Source organism: Asterias amurensis, chromosome 19 (genome assembly GCF_032118995.1).
Source record: "Asterias amurensis chromosome 19, ASM3211899v1".
NCBI lineage: Eukaryota > Metazoa > Echinodermata > Asteroidea > Forcipulatida > Asteriidae > Asterias > Asterias amurensis.
This window is the reverse complement of record NC_092666.1, coordinates 13,403,473-13,419,521: the sequence shown is the minus strand read 5'-3', so window position 1 is coordinate 13,419,521 and position 16,049 is coordinate 13,403,473. Positions and strand designations below refer to the sequence as shown.

The 16,049-nt window shown below is 40.2% G+C and overlaps 1 protein-coding gene across 12 annotated transcripts in view; it reads right to left on the bottom strand.

The window, feature by feature from the left end:
- The window catches only part of LOC139951321 (rho guanine nucleotide exchange factor 11-like), a 120,116-nt gene extending 108,910 nt beyond the window's left edge, over positions 1-11,206 (bottom strand). For all 12 annotated transcript variants that reach the window (XM_071950154.1, XM_071950152.1, XM_071950161.1 and 9 more), the window contains exon 1: positions 11,017-11,206. The gene's annotated coding sequence lies outside the window, so the exon portion shown is untranslated. The remainder of the gene's footprint in view (positions 1-11,016) is intronic.
- Positions 11,207-16,049: the final 4,843 nt, after the last annotated feature.

The window sequence follows — 16,049 nt, the reverse complement described above, 5'->3', positions numbered from 1 at the left end:
TTCAGGCCGATACTTCACGGAGGCAAGGAAGGCAATTGCCGCCATGCCCCCGGTCATTGCCTTGGTGCCCTTCAAATGCTCCAATAGAAATTTACAATTTTCTCATAGGCTGCCCTTCACCAAGGAAAAAATGCCTTGGTGCTCTTGCCCTTTCAAAAATTAAGCATATTTACAATTTCCTCATAGGGTGCCCTTCACCAAGGAAAAAAAGGCCTTGGTGCCTTTGCCCTTTCAAAAATTAAGCATTTATATTTACAATGTCCTCATAGGGTGCCCTTCACCAAGGAAAAAAAGGCCTTGGTGCCATTGCCCTTTCAAAAATGAAGCATACAGGCCTGATAATTGTTAGCAATGGAGAGCTGTTGGTAGTATAAAAGGAATTCCGTATTAAACATTGTGAGAAACGGCTCCCTCTGAAGTACAGGTTTTGGAGAAAGAGGAAATTTCTCACTCCAATAATAAAAGACTACAGCTGAAGCCTTTTATTATGTTTAATGAAAGCACACAAAGTAATCAACGAGGGTGTTTTTTTCTGTCATTATTTTCTCGCAAATTCAATGACCAATTCAGCCAAATTTTGTCAGATTTTTAATTTTATATGCACCTAGTGATTACTGGTATTTGACAATATTACCAAATGTGTACACGTACAGTGCCTTTAAAGATAATTTGGCAAAGCACAGCCAACAGCAAAGACAATGAAATTGGGGCGGAAGGAATCCCTTATTAAAGACTAGACTGGATATTTAATTAATATTTTCTGGAACCGTCTGGGTTAGTTACAGATAATTGAAAATCCTTGATTCTTGATCTATGGATGTCGTAGGAGGTTTAGAAACAGCAAAGGTTTGTGAAAGAGAGCAAAATGAGAAGAAAAAATATATTAACATTTTGGATTGTATACGTGCTAAATTTGAAAAGCAATCCAGTGCCCCCTTTTTTCTTACATGACAGGTAAGAAAATATATACATTGCTTAGGTTGTGAGCCAGCAAGTAGAATACAAAATGTATTGAGTTCTAATCTTGAGTAAAAAAACACACAGGAAACTGAATCAGAATTTTGTTCATATTTTTGTGCTAAACAAATTTAAATTTACTAGAGCAGGACCTGAGCCTGTAACCTCTGGAAAATTTGCTAAGCAGAAATTCTACGCTTAGCAGTTTGGCATTGATTGCTGAAACAAGGGTGTCAAATGCTTGACTGCATACAATTCAGATGATGCGTCCCCAGATGGTACTGAGACCAATATGAGATGTGGCCAGAGATCAAGTCTCAACAGCTGTTTCATGTAGTTATTTTTTAAATTGCTTCTTTTTTTCTTTCTAATTTTTAATTGAAAAAAAGGGGGGGGGAATGCTCACTGCACATAATGATGCAGAAATGATTGAGTGGATCCTATTGAGTGTGAATATTAAATGTAGAGGTTGTAGTGCACTATTGAGTGTGATTTCCCATGTGGGTGTGGGCTCAAAATACCCACTGGACCACTGGCTTAGTTCAGTGGTTCTACCATTGGGCCAGTAACCTCACAACAGATCAAACCAGGCTAAAAATCAAGCTGGACCACTGGCCAGGGTCCACTAATTTTAGCAGTTGTCAATCACCCTGCAACCAGGGTTTGAAATACACTATACCCACTTAACCACTGGCTAGAGTCCAGTGGTTATACAATTTTGCCAGTAAACTCACAACCAAACGAGTCCAACCAGGCTAAAAATCAAACTGGACCACTGGCCAGGGTCCACTAATTTTAGCAGTTGTCAATCACCCTGCAACCAGAAGCCAGGGTTTGACCAACTTCACCACTGGCCAGAGTCCAGTGGTTCTACCATTTGGCCAGTAACACCACAACCAACAAGTCTTGCCAGGGTTTGAAATAACCACTTGACCCTGCCAGAGTCCTTGAGTTTTACCATTGAGCAAGTAACACCACAACAAACAAGGCCGTTTAGGACTCAAAATACCCACTTGATTACTACCAAGGTCCAGTTATTTTACCATTGGGCATGACAGAAAACCGACAACCAAACAAGTGTAGGCTTGAAATACCCATTGGGGTCCATCCAGTTCTTGCACTGGGTCAGCAACCCAACACAAATCTTAACATCAAAGGTTTTTGTCCAAACACACTCTACAATTTCCACACAATTCAGACTAGTGTACAGAATGCAATAAAGAATTTTATCTGCAGAATCCCAGTCCGCAAGACTCAAGAAATTTCTGCAGTGCCCTAAAGGTGCTTTTTATGTGGTGCCCATTGCAAAGTTCCGATACAAATTTACAATTTCCTCATCATAAGCGCCCCTTACCAGATGAGTGAGGTCCGAGTACAGCTGATACAAAATATTTAAACAAACATAAAACAGCAGCATAAAGAATGCGCTTTGAGCCATCAACCCCGGTAGTGTTGTAATTATAAGAGCGAAAAGGAGCAGCGAGAAATTTGGCAATTTTTGGCGAGCATCACACCAGTGATCTAGATCGTGCGGCAGATCGAGTCGTAAGATGCGTCGTAAATTTCTGAATTTTACGGTGACCGAGGAGAGCAGGTGCATTTTATCTGACGCAATATAAGTATGGATTCTTTCGATGCCCTGTCGCATACAAAACAACCCTTCAGGAACGGGAATGAAACTTATCTTTTTCTCTCTGTAATCTAGGAACGTCCAATGAACTATACCGTAAAAAAAAAAAAATGGGGTAAACAAATAATGAACGCTTACAAATTTTCAATGGAATCGTTTTCAAGAGGTTGACTTGTGGGGGATCCATAGAGTTGAGCAGTACAGTGTACCTCTTCAATTAAAGGTATAAATACAGGATGTGTAGAGCTGACAAAATACAGGCCTTGAATTTTGTTCTTAAATTCAATTTCAATTTTCTTCTGGTAAGGGGTACTTCTATGAAAAATATTGAAACTTTGCGAAGGGCACCACAGTGAAAGCACAGGGCATCACAAGAATTGCTGTGGATGCAGTGGGCTACATGTATTTCAAGGCCTGTACATGTAGTCGCAGGCAGTGTAGATCCTATTAGATGTTTTGTGTGATCAACCAATACAAATCAAACAACAAACAGGCATAGTGTTACCCTGAGGAGTGTCTGGGTGTCTTTTGGACACCCTGTTTGGACACCCTGTTTTATCTACGTAAATGTATTGTAAGTGAACAATTCGGACATTCAGTTTTTATGTTTCAAGCAAATTTGGACACCCTTTTACCAAATCCTAGCTAAAACCTTGCAAACAGGCTTGTGCAAATTTAATACGAGTGCCTTTGCGATCTCTTTTTGCCTTCGACCAGTCATGCCAGTTGTCACAAAAATCGAAAATTGTTGTCACAAAAAAAAAAACGCTTTAATTTCTTAAAAGCATCTTTAGCATCTAAGAACATTTCTGAAATTCCCAGAATAAGCATTCCAGACCGTGTATGACCCCCATTGTAAGGTCAAAGGCAAGGTCACCCACTGTGTCACCAAGGTCACCTGCTGTGTCACTTGCTGTGTCACCAAGGTCATTTGTAAATGTAGTTTGTATTTCAAAATTCTTTGTTGTCAAGATGGAAACGTGTGCTTCAAATTACAGAGTGGGCTTAACAATAGAGAAGCTTTCAGATTTTAATTTATGTAAATTTTAGAAATGTTAACAATATTACAGAGAGTTTGTAGGCTATCCATTTCATAGTAAATAAATACAGTACACTCCTGTACAAAGAGGTTTTGTTCAATGCACTCTATTTCAAACAGCCTTCAAACTGCAAATGAAACATTTAAAGATGACATTTCTTTTCGTTTCTGTTCCCAATATTAAATGGACAAATAGGGCTCGAAACGGTCTAAAAGCAAATTGCAAAGATTCATCTTAATAAGATGCATTGTCAGTATCACCATAGTGATTTGTATTGTGATTGTGACATCACATTTTGCATAGCAACTCAGATACATCATACACAGTTAAGAAGATCAATCTTAACTCTTTGTGAAATCAAGCAATGGTGATGTACAATGTAAACAGACCTTATAAATGCATCGACAAAAGAGGTAAATTGATAATGAAAAAATTCAAAATGTACAGATTAGTTAGAGTGGCGCAAGTGTAAGTGTAGCCATTAGACAGCGTCCTTTTGACATCTAATAATGTAAGCCAGAGCGCCCTATTCAAATGACGTCACAGTTACTGTGCCTTGAACACCAAGCAGGGGGGAATACGTGCGCATTACAAGTCTTATTATTATTATTATTATTATTATTATTATTATTATTATTATTATTATTATTATTATAGAGTATTTTCTTATTTGCAAATCCTCTTCAAAAATGTACATCTGGCTTGCTTCTTGTAAAAAAAAATAGGCGTGGTTCATATTCTTTAAGATGTACTTTTCCACTGTCCAGGGTCCAGAGCTCGACACTGATAGATTGATTTGAATGATAGTGAACCTGTTTCTTTAATATTGGCCAAATCACAGTTCACTGGTCCCAACTGAACCATACACAACATATCACATGCAAGCGTTGATTATTTGCTTACGGTAATCAGAGCCATGAAACTGGTAGACGCTGAAAAAAGTTTCGGGCAAATTCTGCATATTGTATCAATGACAATAACTTCAGCTTGTCACTCGTGTTTTCGACAGATTTTCACGGAAATATTAAAGATTGCAAATTCATAATGTACCCATTTCTTTAATGTCACAGATGAACAATCACAAACGAACCATTTCTTTGGGCATTTGACATCTGTCCTACTATCGCCACATCTTCCAATATCTTTGACTCATTGTTACAATTAATCCCGAGCAGAAGGGGGTATCAAACCGAGTGTGAAGAAACAGCAGGAAAGAGATGGAGCTTCAATAAATGCAGCTTGTTAAAGGGGATATTATTGGACGTTAAAGACACTGGACACTATTGGTAATTTTCAAAGACCAGTCTTTTCACTTGGTGTATCTCAACATATGCATAAAATAACAAACCTGTGAAAACTTGAGCTCAATTTGTCTTTGAAGTTGTGAGATAATAATGAAAGAAAAAACACCCTTGTCACACGAAGTTGTCTGCTTTCAGATGCTTGATTTCGAGACCTCAAATTCTGGGGTCTCAAAATCAAATTTGTGGAAAATTAATTCTTTCTCGAAAACTTCAGAGGGAGCCGTTTCTCACCAAATAAGGTTTCATATAATAATATTGAGTAATTACTAATAGTATCCACTGCCTTTAAAGGCACTGCAGCCGCTTTAACAAAACGCTAAGATTAATTATATCTCGAGGCAGGACGAGTAAACTCATCCTTACTAAGGATGGATTCATTGCATCCTAACGTCTCGGATCAGTCTTTGGATACGGAACCTCCCAAGTCCTAAGATTTATCCTACAGTAAGTGAGGAACAGTTTGGTGAGGAAAAGTTTGGTGAAGAACAGCTTGGTGAAATCGAAGGCTGGACATCTTTGGTATTATGTAGGCCTGGGCGAATTATTTGAATATCCAATTAATGGCGAATAGGTTTTCCTATCCGTAACCGCGAATGCCTTTTTTTCTTAACCGGATATCCGCATAGGCGCGAATGGCTATTTATAAACCGGATAGTTCTGTAATTACAACCAAGTAACCGGATATTCTTTAATATCCGAATATCAGCGGACGTCGGGCGACAACTGATAGGAATGTTTTGTCTAAATCCTTATGAAACTTCCATTAAGACAGCATAAAACAGCATAAATTAAGTGTTTAACTAAGCTCAACTCCGTGAAGAGTTAAAACAATGACATTTCTGACGCAATTTGTTCAAAGATTACGAAAGTTTTCCTTCACGTAGAGTCAATCACGATCAAAAGAAAAAGCAAATCGCCATCTTTAAATTAGATCCGGTTATTTTTATGAATGAATCGAGTGACACTGTCTAAAACCAATATCAATCCGCCCATAAGATCTTATTCACAAACGAACAGCGCCCTCTAGCGGCAAAAAGAAATATTTTTTAATTTTTTATTTTATTTTTTTTTTTTTAAAGCGCCCTTTAGCGGCGAAAAAACTATTCAAATATCCGGTTAATTTCGGTTAGTTGGCCAGCGGTATCCGAATAACAAAATTTCACTATTTGCCACCACTAGTATTATGTTATCGTCAAAGACCATTTATCTCACTTGGTGTTTCCCATCATATGCAGCCTGAACACCGCTTTTGTTATTAAGAAATGTAAGAGGACGTCCAGCAAAACAACTAAACACAAAGTAGAATGTTCTATTTATATAAAGGGGACTTTTACAGAAAAAGTCATTCAAACAGACTGTACTCATGCCTGATATTTCAAAGTAAAGAACACTACTTGGAAACAGGAAGTAAAATTACAAAAACAGACCAGACAATGACCATTTTCCGCAATATATTTGCTTTACGTTTCTGGCATTAGTACCGGCTGAAATGTGGGTGTACCGGCTGCATGGATCTTGTTCGTTGCGCGTATCGTATGCACGTTGCGAGTATCGGCATGCAATTTGCGCAAATCAGTCAGATACACTAGCTTGCATTAGGAGAACTAGCACTCTCAAAGACAGAGAAATGTTAGGCCTGATGCCTACTGTCTGTTGTACAAGTAAGTACATTAGGCCCTAACCTGTACTTGCGTGATTATACTTGTGAAGTCCTAGACACTATCACCATTCATCCTCATGCACAATGTACACAAATCTCACCCAGGTCAATCAGTGACAGTCTGGTAATGATCACCACCCAGCCTACAGTACACACTTCAATACACACAGTACATGATTGTATGTATGTATAAGACAATCTGAGCCCCTGTTGTTGATTTAGCCAAATGTGACTGGATTAAGGGCTTTCCTGTGACATCTGAAAGTCAACTACATTGCTCTGATGTACTTACTAGTATGTGAATCATGTGATTTCACTAGTCTTTTACTCAAGCCTTGAACTTCACTTAAGTACATTGTAAGTCAGGTTATGTGGTACAAATGTAGCTGGGGTGACTCGTGTACACTAGTCTGCTCACTAGTCTGCTCTCAAGCCTGTAATTCATACTCTGACAATTTCTATTAGTAAATAGGGCAAGATACTGGTAAAATGTTATAGCCTAAACCATGAAGGAAGAAGCCAGGTATTGTACTTGGTAAAGACTTTTTAGTCAATTGATCTGGCACAACAACTTGTCTGCACCAAGGCATTTTCTCCTTGGTAAGGGGCATCCTATGAGGAAAGTGTAAGTTTCTACTAGCACTTTAAGGGCACCAAGGCGATGACCAGGGGCATGGAGGCAATCGCCTTCATAAAGTATCAGGCCTGTTCCGTGCATCTTAATTGATAGAACCTTTGGACTATTTTTCTTCCATCCTTTTTTCTTCCTATCCACACACCCACCAGTCAGACAGCAGGACTGCCTAAGCCTCCCATCAGGGGACTAAAGCAATGTTCCTTATTTAGACACCAATCAGTATACTCCAACTGCTCCTGAATTATCAGGTTATAAATAAAATGAGCGTTGAACTGACGCACGTGAAGTTAGGGGGGGGGCTGGGTTGGCGAATGGCAACGTGAAGATGGCAAAGGTCATGATGATACATGATGAACTACAAAATGCCACAGAGCACTAGGATTCTCTTACTAGTACCAGACCACCAAATAACCCACGGCACCTGCGAAATCCAGCGTTACAGCCTACAGGTAGCAGGTTCTAACACTTAAAACCTTGAACCTCTGGAAGCATTGTACACACATTTTGTACAAGAAACAACTTTTTAATCACAATGGCCACCTTACATTGTAGGTTCCTAGGACAAGAGGAATATATTAAAAATACATGTAGCAATTCTGTACATGAAGTGTTTCTTTGCTAAACATTAACCTGCCAGCAAACTCATCGAATATGCAAGTTGGTTGATAGAAAAAACAAGCTGGTCAACAACAACTTCCGACTTGCTAGCCCTTGAGCCTTTTGCAAGCAGAGAGCTTGCACAGGGAAAGATTTAATCCAGCAATTTTGCACAGCAATGCATATATGATGTTTTTGAGTAGCAACTGACACATTCTTTGTAGCATTTTGCTCTGCTAATCGTTCACTGTTGCAGTTAGCTTTTCTTTGCAGGGAATCAGATTAAGTTAACAACGAATACAAACTGTGCACGCATCTGAATAGAGATCACGGGGCAAGCTGTGAGATAAGCAAATTGAGGCTTGAATATAACTGTCACAACTGCGAAGCTATAAATGTAGGTCTAGGAGGGATTAACACAAACTGCATGAACCATGTTTTTCTTATTTTTGTCGTCATTGACATTGGACAAAATATGTAGTTTTGGGTCAAAAATATAAAAAATCTGCCATGCCGGCATGGTAAAATTTTAAGATATTGGGTAAAAATATTTTTGGTTATTTTATGGATTGAAATGATGTAGACGCTCCATTCCTAACTTGAACACCTTTACTGAGTATTATTTACACAACAATTCTGAGAACAAACTTCTTTTTTTATTTCAACACATTTCTAAACACAAGGTCTTTCAAGTCCTGCCAACGCCTTGCGCTTGATTTCCGCAAATAAGGTTTATCTATTTAATGAGTTGTCGACATCGCCATGGTGATTTGTATCGTGACGTCAGACTTTTGCTTTTAGCAGTTAAGATTCACACACACTTAAGATCAATCTTAGCTTGTTGTGAAATTGGCCCCTGGTCACCAATGGTTCATTTTCGTTTCTTCCGGTAAACATTCAGAGAACCTATCATATCAACAAATTACTCATTATCAAGCATTGTTCGAATCAGAATTTTTGTTGTTGTACCGTGACTTTTCTGTTGAATGACAAAATTAAATCCAATGGGGACGCATAGTAAACTGCCCTCCCTGTCAACTTACGATGACCGCGAAGTAAAACTAACGTGCCAAAAGAGGTTGCGAAAGACTTCCGCGCAGCCATGGTAACTCAGCAGGGCCGCTACAAGGTCCATCGATGTAAACCACGCTGTAAAACGCTATGCAAACGTCACAATAGAACTACACCAAAAACAGCCACAGAAAATTACTGCATGGCAGCGGAAGAAGAAAAAGTCCGATGGGAACACCGCTTTAGTCAATTTGTAAACAAACTAGTCTTAACGAAATTACTGCGCTAAAAATGTTCAGACTATTTGATTCACAAACAGAGTTAAATGTCGGTAAACAGATTTTAACCGGCCAAAGCAGGTTCTTCCGTTTTTTTTATTTGATTAATTTGCCTAAATTTATCTAGGCAGGTGACAACTGGCTGGCATTCGGCCTGCGGCCATCGTGCTGAATTGACTCTGTCCAGAGTCCAAAGTCAAGCAACATCCATCTTTGACGGACCGTGTCTCCCGTGTAGGCTCGTGGGGATGGAGCTCCCCTGGCCCCCACAGGCAGTTCTCTACAAAGGCCTCAGACCCCGTACCCCGAATTTGTCAGTTTGTGGCGCGACCGTTGATGCTACTGCTGAGATTTAAGCTTTTCACTCCATTCACATTGCAAATGGTGTCTGAAAAATATGCCTGAGACAGATGGGTAATGATTGTTAACAAAATACGTTAAGTCCTTCATCACAGCATTTTGAATTTTTAACCAATTGGAGGAAAACAAACAAAAACTATTCGTAAAAATAAAATTGGGAACAAACAAATCAGTGTCAACCAATATTTTTAGTACGTCCAATGTATCCAAAATGTTATCAATTTCATAAAGTACAGTCTAAACGTTCAGTAGTTATTCGTAAACACTGTAACTAAAATTTCCTGTGCTCTGGATAATGGTGCAGATTGATTTCGCGTGCTAACCAGCGATACCAAAGCTGTGTGCGGCCTTTAGTGGGGGCCCCAGTAGTGATTTCCTGAACATGGGCAGTCGAGTGTAGTCTTTGATGAAGGCGTTGTTGTGTAATGCGCTGGTATTGTATTTCACCAACAGAGGGCATCCTCTCATCTTATTGCATTGTTCTGAAAACGCCATCTAGAACTCAATATTTCTTACCTTCCTCGCGATGTACTGAGATAACACTTTCACGATTTGACTACCTTGTGTTTCACATGGATGTGCATGTGCATTGTAGGATGTCAGACAACTCGTCCGTCAAACAACTCGACCGTTCTGACAACTCAACCCACCCCCACACCCGGGGGACACCCTGCGCCAACACAGTCGGTCCCCTCCCTCCCCTGCCCTGTGAGTGCCCCATGCCGGAGGCGCCGGCCGTCACGGTCTCCGTAGACTAGCTAGTCCAAACGGTCGAGTTGTCCGACGGAAGAGTTTGCTGAACACAGCGTTGTATCATGATGGCAAAGGGGTCTGGCAGTTTGGATCAAACTTTTTTTTATTATTCAAACCATAATTGTTTTATTTAAAATGTATTTGTGTTTAGACATTTGGTGACCACTGTAAGGAAACTGTGTAATTTAACCGTGTAATTTTAAGTGTATTGAGTACATTTATTCAAAATGTTGGGGGGAAAATGACAAGCACATATTTGCCAAATTTGAACACAACATTGTTTGTCATTCTGCTATAGACTAGAAAGTTATGATTAGTCATACAAAGGGCATACCATGTTCGCTGCTGTCAGTGTCAGTCATCATACATTAAAAAAAATAGCAACACCATTTTTCAATAAATTAATTGTTAATATTTTTAGACAAAAAAGTCATACTATTTTGAAATAATTTCTTCTTTTTTATTTTTAATAGTTACTAAACTAATAAAAATAAAATAGAAAACTGAATGAAAAGACCTTTTTATAGTTTTTAAAATGTCATTTACTAATTTTAATTTACAGACAGTACACTTAAAAACACTGAAATTAATAAGGTTTACCAACGAGTCGTAGTGGTGTTAAAAGGGTTAAAATGTTATAATTGTTATCGCTTGCTAGCTTTAATTCACACACACAACACAGACTGAACATGTATGTACACAATTTTGTGTACACTATTGATATACACATCAATTGACGTATACGTTTAGCAAAGTTAATGGACTTTCCTTGGAACGTTGAGAACTTACCGTGGCCAGACACTTGCAAAAAGTCCGAATGTTGAGTTGTGCCAACAGTTTCAGCCCAAGAAACTATCTTTAATTGTATTCCTCATATACCATGTATAATAGTAGCGTCATTCTAGTCGATGTTATCAATCACAATTTAGTGAAATTTAAACAAAATTCGCTAAATTTTTTGCAGTCTTATCGCCCTCTTTTCGTCTTGGACACTTTACTCAGAAAAAACTGTACAACTACGCATGTATATAAAGTAGTTCAAAATATTACATATAATTTAAGAATTTGCACTTCAAGCTTATCAGTAAACAGCTAATATGTACCTACTGTATTTTGGGCACAACTTTAAGTAAAACTTATCGATAAAAATTCTTTTACAATTGTATTTATCGCAAACTGCGGACTGATACTGTCAGAGTGACTCACAGATTTCCAACATGGCCGCGTTTCAGCGGTGACCAACAGCACCTCCCATTCTACAACGTTAAATAGATCAATCTGCACTACCAGTGAAGCACTTCAAGGTCAAAGTTCAGACAGTTTTCGATGACCTCAAAAACAAAACAAAGCTGAATCATTGGTTTGATCCTCGTCCCCAAAAATTGGCAGCGGACTCACAAAGACGCTCTCCATTCAATAAGAGATCGAGTTAAACCATAGAGTTATACATGTATATAGCTCTGAGTTAAACCGAGGAGGGAGCGAGTACATCATCATTGCGGTTTGGAGAACGTTGATGATTCCATTTTTTCTGGGGGGTTTGTGTGCGGCGCCCTCTTGTGAAAGAAGGCGGCAGCAGTTTGTTGTTGGCACTATAGAATGACATTCGCTTGAAGTTGTTTTCAAGATCTAGCGGGAAACACTCATCTATTTTTGAACAAAATACAAAACAAAATACGAAACATTAAAACAAATTGGGTAATATTGTCAAAGACCAGTAGTCTTCTGACTTGGTGTATCTTAACAAATGCATAAAATAACAACCTGTGAAAATTTGAGCTCAATAAAATTGGTCGTCTCGAAGTTGCGAGATAATAATGAAAGAAAAAACACCCTTGTCACACTATAGTTTGGGGGTATGCTTGTTTAGATGCTTTCGAGAACTCAAAATCTAATTCCTTTCGAATAAATTCGTGGGAAATTACTTCTTTCTCGAAAAACTACGTTACTTTAGAGGGAGCCGTTTCTCACAATCTGTCAACAACTCCACCAAGTAAGGTTTTATGCCGATAATTAATTTGAGTAATTATTTACCATGTCCACACTGCCTCTATTTATACCTCCATGCTTTAAAGTATAACGATTTTTCAGGCGATCAAACAGCCCAGGCCTTTCACCCGGGCGCCCTTTTTTAAAGGAACACGTTGCTTTGGATCGGTCGAGTTGGTCTTTTAAAACCGTTTGTTATAAAATCGTTATGGTTAGAAAGATGTTGTAAAAGTAGAATACAATGATCTACACAAATATGCATTGAAATTGCGTGGTTTTCGTTTTACCTCGTCGACAAACACGGTCGGCCATTTATGGGAGTCAAAACTTTGACTCCCACAAATGGCCGACCGTGTTTGTTCGCGACGTAAAATGAAAACCGTGCAATTTTGAGTGATACTTGTGTGGATCATTATATTCTACTTTTAAAAAATCTTTCTAACCATATGCATTTCATAACAAACGGTTTCAAACGCTTTTAATAGACCAACTCGACCGATCCAAGGCAACATGTTCCTTTAATCTTAGGAACTTAATCATTTTAATCATGTGCCTACATGGCGTTATTATTTTTAGCGGGTGGGTCCTTGCTCTATGTAAGGATTAACGGCAAAAGTTCGTGTTTGCATTCTCAACTGGCCAAGGTCATGGGCAACCTTTTTTTAAGGTATTTGTTTTAATAGTTTTTTTCCCACAGACATTTTTGGTTGTTGTTTTTGTTGTTGTTGTTACCCGGAAATAATATTAATATTATTTAATTATTAAAGATTTTTTGTTCAACCCCAAAAATCATTTACAAATTTACCCAGTTAGTTTCCCTTGTGGTTTATATTAATTATTAAAGAACACATTATCGATCAACAGAGAATCGTATGTTTAGTTTTGAAGCACGCCCTCGTTTGACTGATGGAATTGTTTTTTTAGCTTTGGTAAAACCGTGATAAGATGTATAGCCTGATAATTTTTCCCAAACAACACACTTCCAGTTCATCAACATCGGGATTCATGATTTGAAGGGCTCATGATTGCTTCTCTTTTTTCCCTGATAGGCCACGGGCCGAAGGGCAAAAAGTCCTCTAGAAATAGAATTGGTCTATTAAGCAACATGATTTCCTTTACATTTCGTCGCACTGAGCTGAGGGCACGTTGTTGTGATTTCACCGTGTAACAAAGTTTTCACTCTAAATAAGCACCTGTTTAAAGACACTGGACACTATTGATTGTCAAAGACTATAGTCATCACAGTTGGTGTATCTCAACATTATGCATAAAATAACAAACCTGTGAAAATTTGAACTCCATCGGTCGGTCGTCAAAGTTGCGAGATTATGAAAGAAAAAAACACCCTTGTCGCACCATGGTCACACCATAGAGCAAGGAAGAGACACGAAGTTGTGTGCTTTCAGATGCTTGGTTTCGAGACCTCAAATTCTAAATCTGAGGTCTCGAAATCAAATTCGTGGAAAATTACTACCTTCTCGAAAACTACGTCACTGCCGAGGGAGCTGTTTCTCACAGTTTGTTTTTATACTATCAAGGTTTATGCCGATAACTATTTTGAGTAAACCAATTAGTGTCTACTGCCTTTAAACATCTGTTTATATTTGACAAGACAAGATCATTGGCATTATATTACAAGGGCCATCGACGGAGGAGGTTGAATCAAAGGAGGGCGCTATCAGATCATAGAGCAAGGAATACCTTACTCTATGATCAGATGAAGTAATGGGTGCATTCGTTTAGCTTCCCTGGGTCGACCCCGGTCTGCCCCGGTACGTTCGAACAGCTTTGACGGGGCTCACCCGGGTCAGCCCCCACGCCCTGCTTGTGGAGTGGGTCACTTGGGGGTGACCTGAGGTACATACCGTCACCACAAGAGGGCGAGTGTGATCGTTCGATCAGCTCTTGTCAGGGACTCACCCGAGTGAGCACTGCGGGATCGACCCAGCGAAGCTAAACGAACGCACCCATGTATACACAGTGTGCCGTACGGAGGACACACTCCGTACAAAATCTCCGTGCCTCCTAGCCTGAACATCTGACGTCAGACTTCGAGGCTCGTTTAGTATTTGCCAGAGACTGGCCTCAAAACCGGCGTGTAACCTTTGACCCATTTCAAGGGTGCGTTCGATAAGCTTCCCTGGGTCGACCCCGCGGTGCTCACTCGCATGAGCTCCTGACGACAAGAGCTAATCGAACGATCACACTCGCCTCTCGTGATGACGTCCTCGGGTCACCCATGCCCAAAGTGACCCACTCCTAAAACAGATCACTGGGGCTGACCCGGGTGAGCCCCTGGAATGACGTCAAAGCTATTCGAACGCACCGGGGAAAGGACCGGGGTCGACCCAGGGAAGCTACGAACGCACCCAATATTTTATCAACATGGGCTGAAGCGGGTTGATTTAAGGGTGCGTTCGTTTTTCTTCCCTGGGTCTACCCCGCGGTGCTCACTCGGGTGAGCCCCTGACAAGAGCTAAACGAACGACCACTCACCGCTCTCGTAGTGACGTCGTTTACCTGATGGGGCCAGCCCCCAAGTGACCACTCCACAAGCAGGGCACTGGGGGCTGACCCGGGTGAGCCCCTGGAATGACGTCAAAAGCTATTCGAACGCACCGGGGCAGACCGGGGATGACCCAGGGAAGCTAAACGAACGCACCCACTAAAGAGGGCGCTATCATTAGAAGTTTGCACACAAAGCCGTTTTGGGCAGAATCCCCTGTCATAATTGTGTCTTAGGGAAGTCTGTCTCCCGGAGATGCATGTATGTCACCGTTATTGGAAATTAACATGGGCTGGAGGAGGAGGATTTTAAAGGCAGTGGACACTATTGGTAATTACTCAAAATTTTTTTTAGCATAAAACCTTTCTTGGTGACAAGTAATAGGGAGAGGTTGATGGTATAAAACATTGTGAGAAACGGTTCCCTCTGAAGTGCCATAGTTTTCGAGAAAGAAGTAATTTTCCACGAATTTGATTTCGAGACCTCAGATTTAGAACTTGAGGTCTTGAAATCAACCATCTAAACGCACACAACTTTGTGTGCCATGGGTGTTTGTTTCTTTCATTATTATCTCGCAAGTTCGATGACCGATTGAGCTAAACTTTTCACAGGTTTGTTATTTTATGCATATGTTGAGACCCACCAACTGTGAAGGCTAGTCTTTGACAATTACCAATAGTGTCCACTGCCTTTAAAGAGGGCGTCATCAGAACATAGAGTAAGGACAGTATCAGAAGTAGTTTGTATAGTTCGCCCGGGGTGGGGGGGGGGCAGATTCTCCTGCAACACCTGTTCACCTTATAGGAAATTAACATGGGCTGATGAAGGAGGTTGAATCAAAAGAGGGCGCCATCAGAAGAAGTTTGTTGTCGTATGGGGGAAGAATATCGGGGGGCGGGGGGGGGGGCGGGGGGACGCACACATGATCTCCGGGGGTGAGGGTCACGAATCTATTGACACACCGTCTGTCACGGTGATGTGATGTTGTACAACGATTGACTGCCATACAACTGCAAAACATGTCAACAAGTCATCCATTGGGAAGCAGTCATCCATTCATGTACAAGGGGCATTGCCAGAGATAGGCACGATTGCCCTCAAATCATTCAAAAAATGCAAATTTAGCTTACAACCATGGTCTTTCAGACACAGTTCTATACTGGGTTTAAAACTCGCACGGTTAAACCTGGGCTCATTTTCATGGCTCTGCTTACCGCCGAATTCCGCGCTTACAATCACGATTCGATCCCCGCTTACGTGCAAGCACCGAATTTCTGCGCTAGCCTTGTAAGCGTAGAATGCCTAGTAACGTTGAGTACGCACGCGC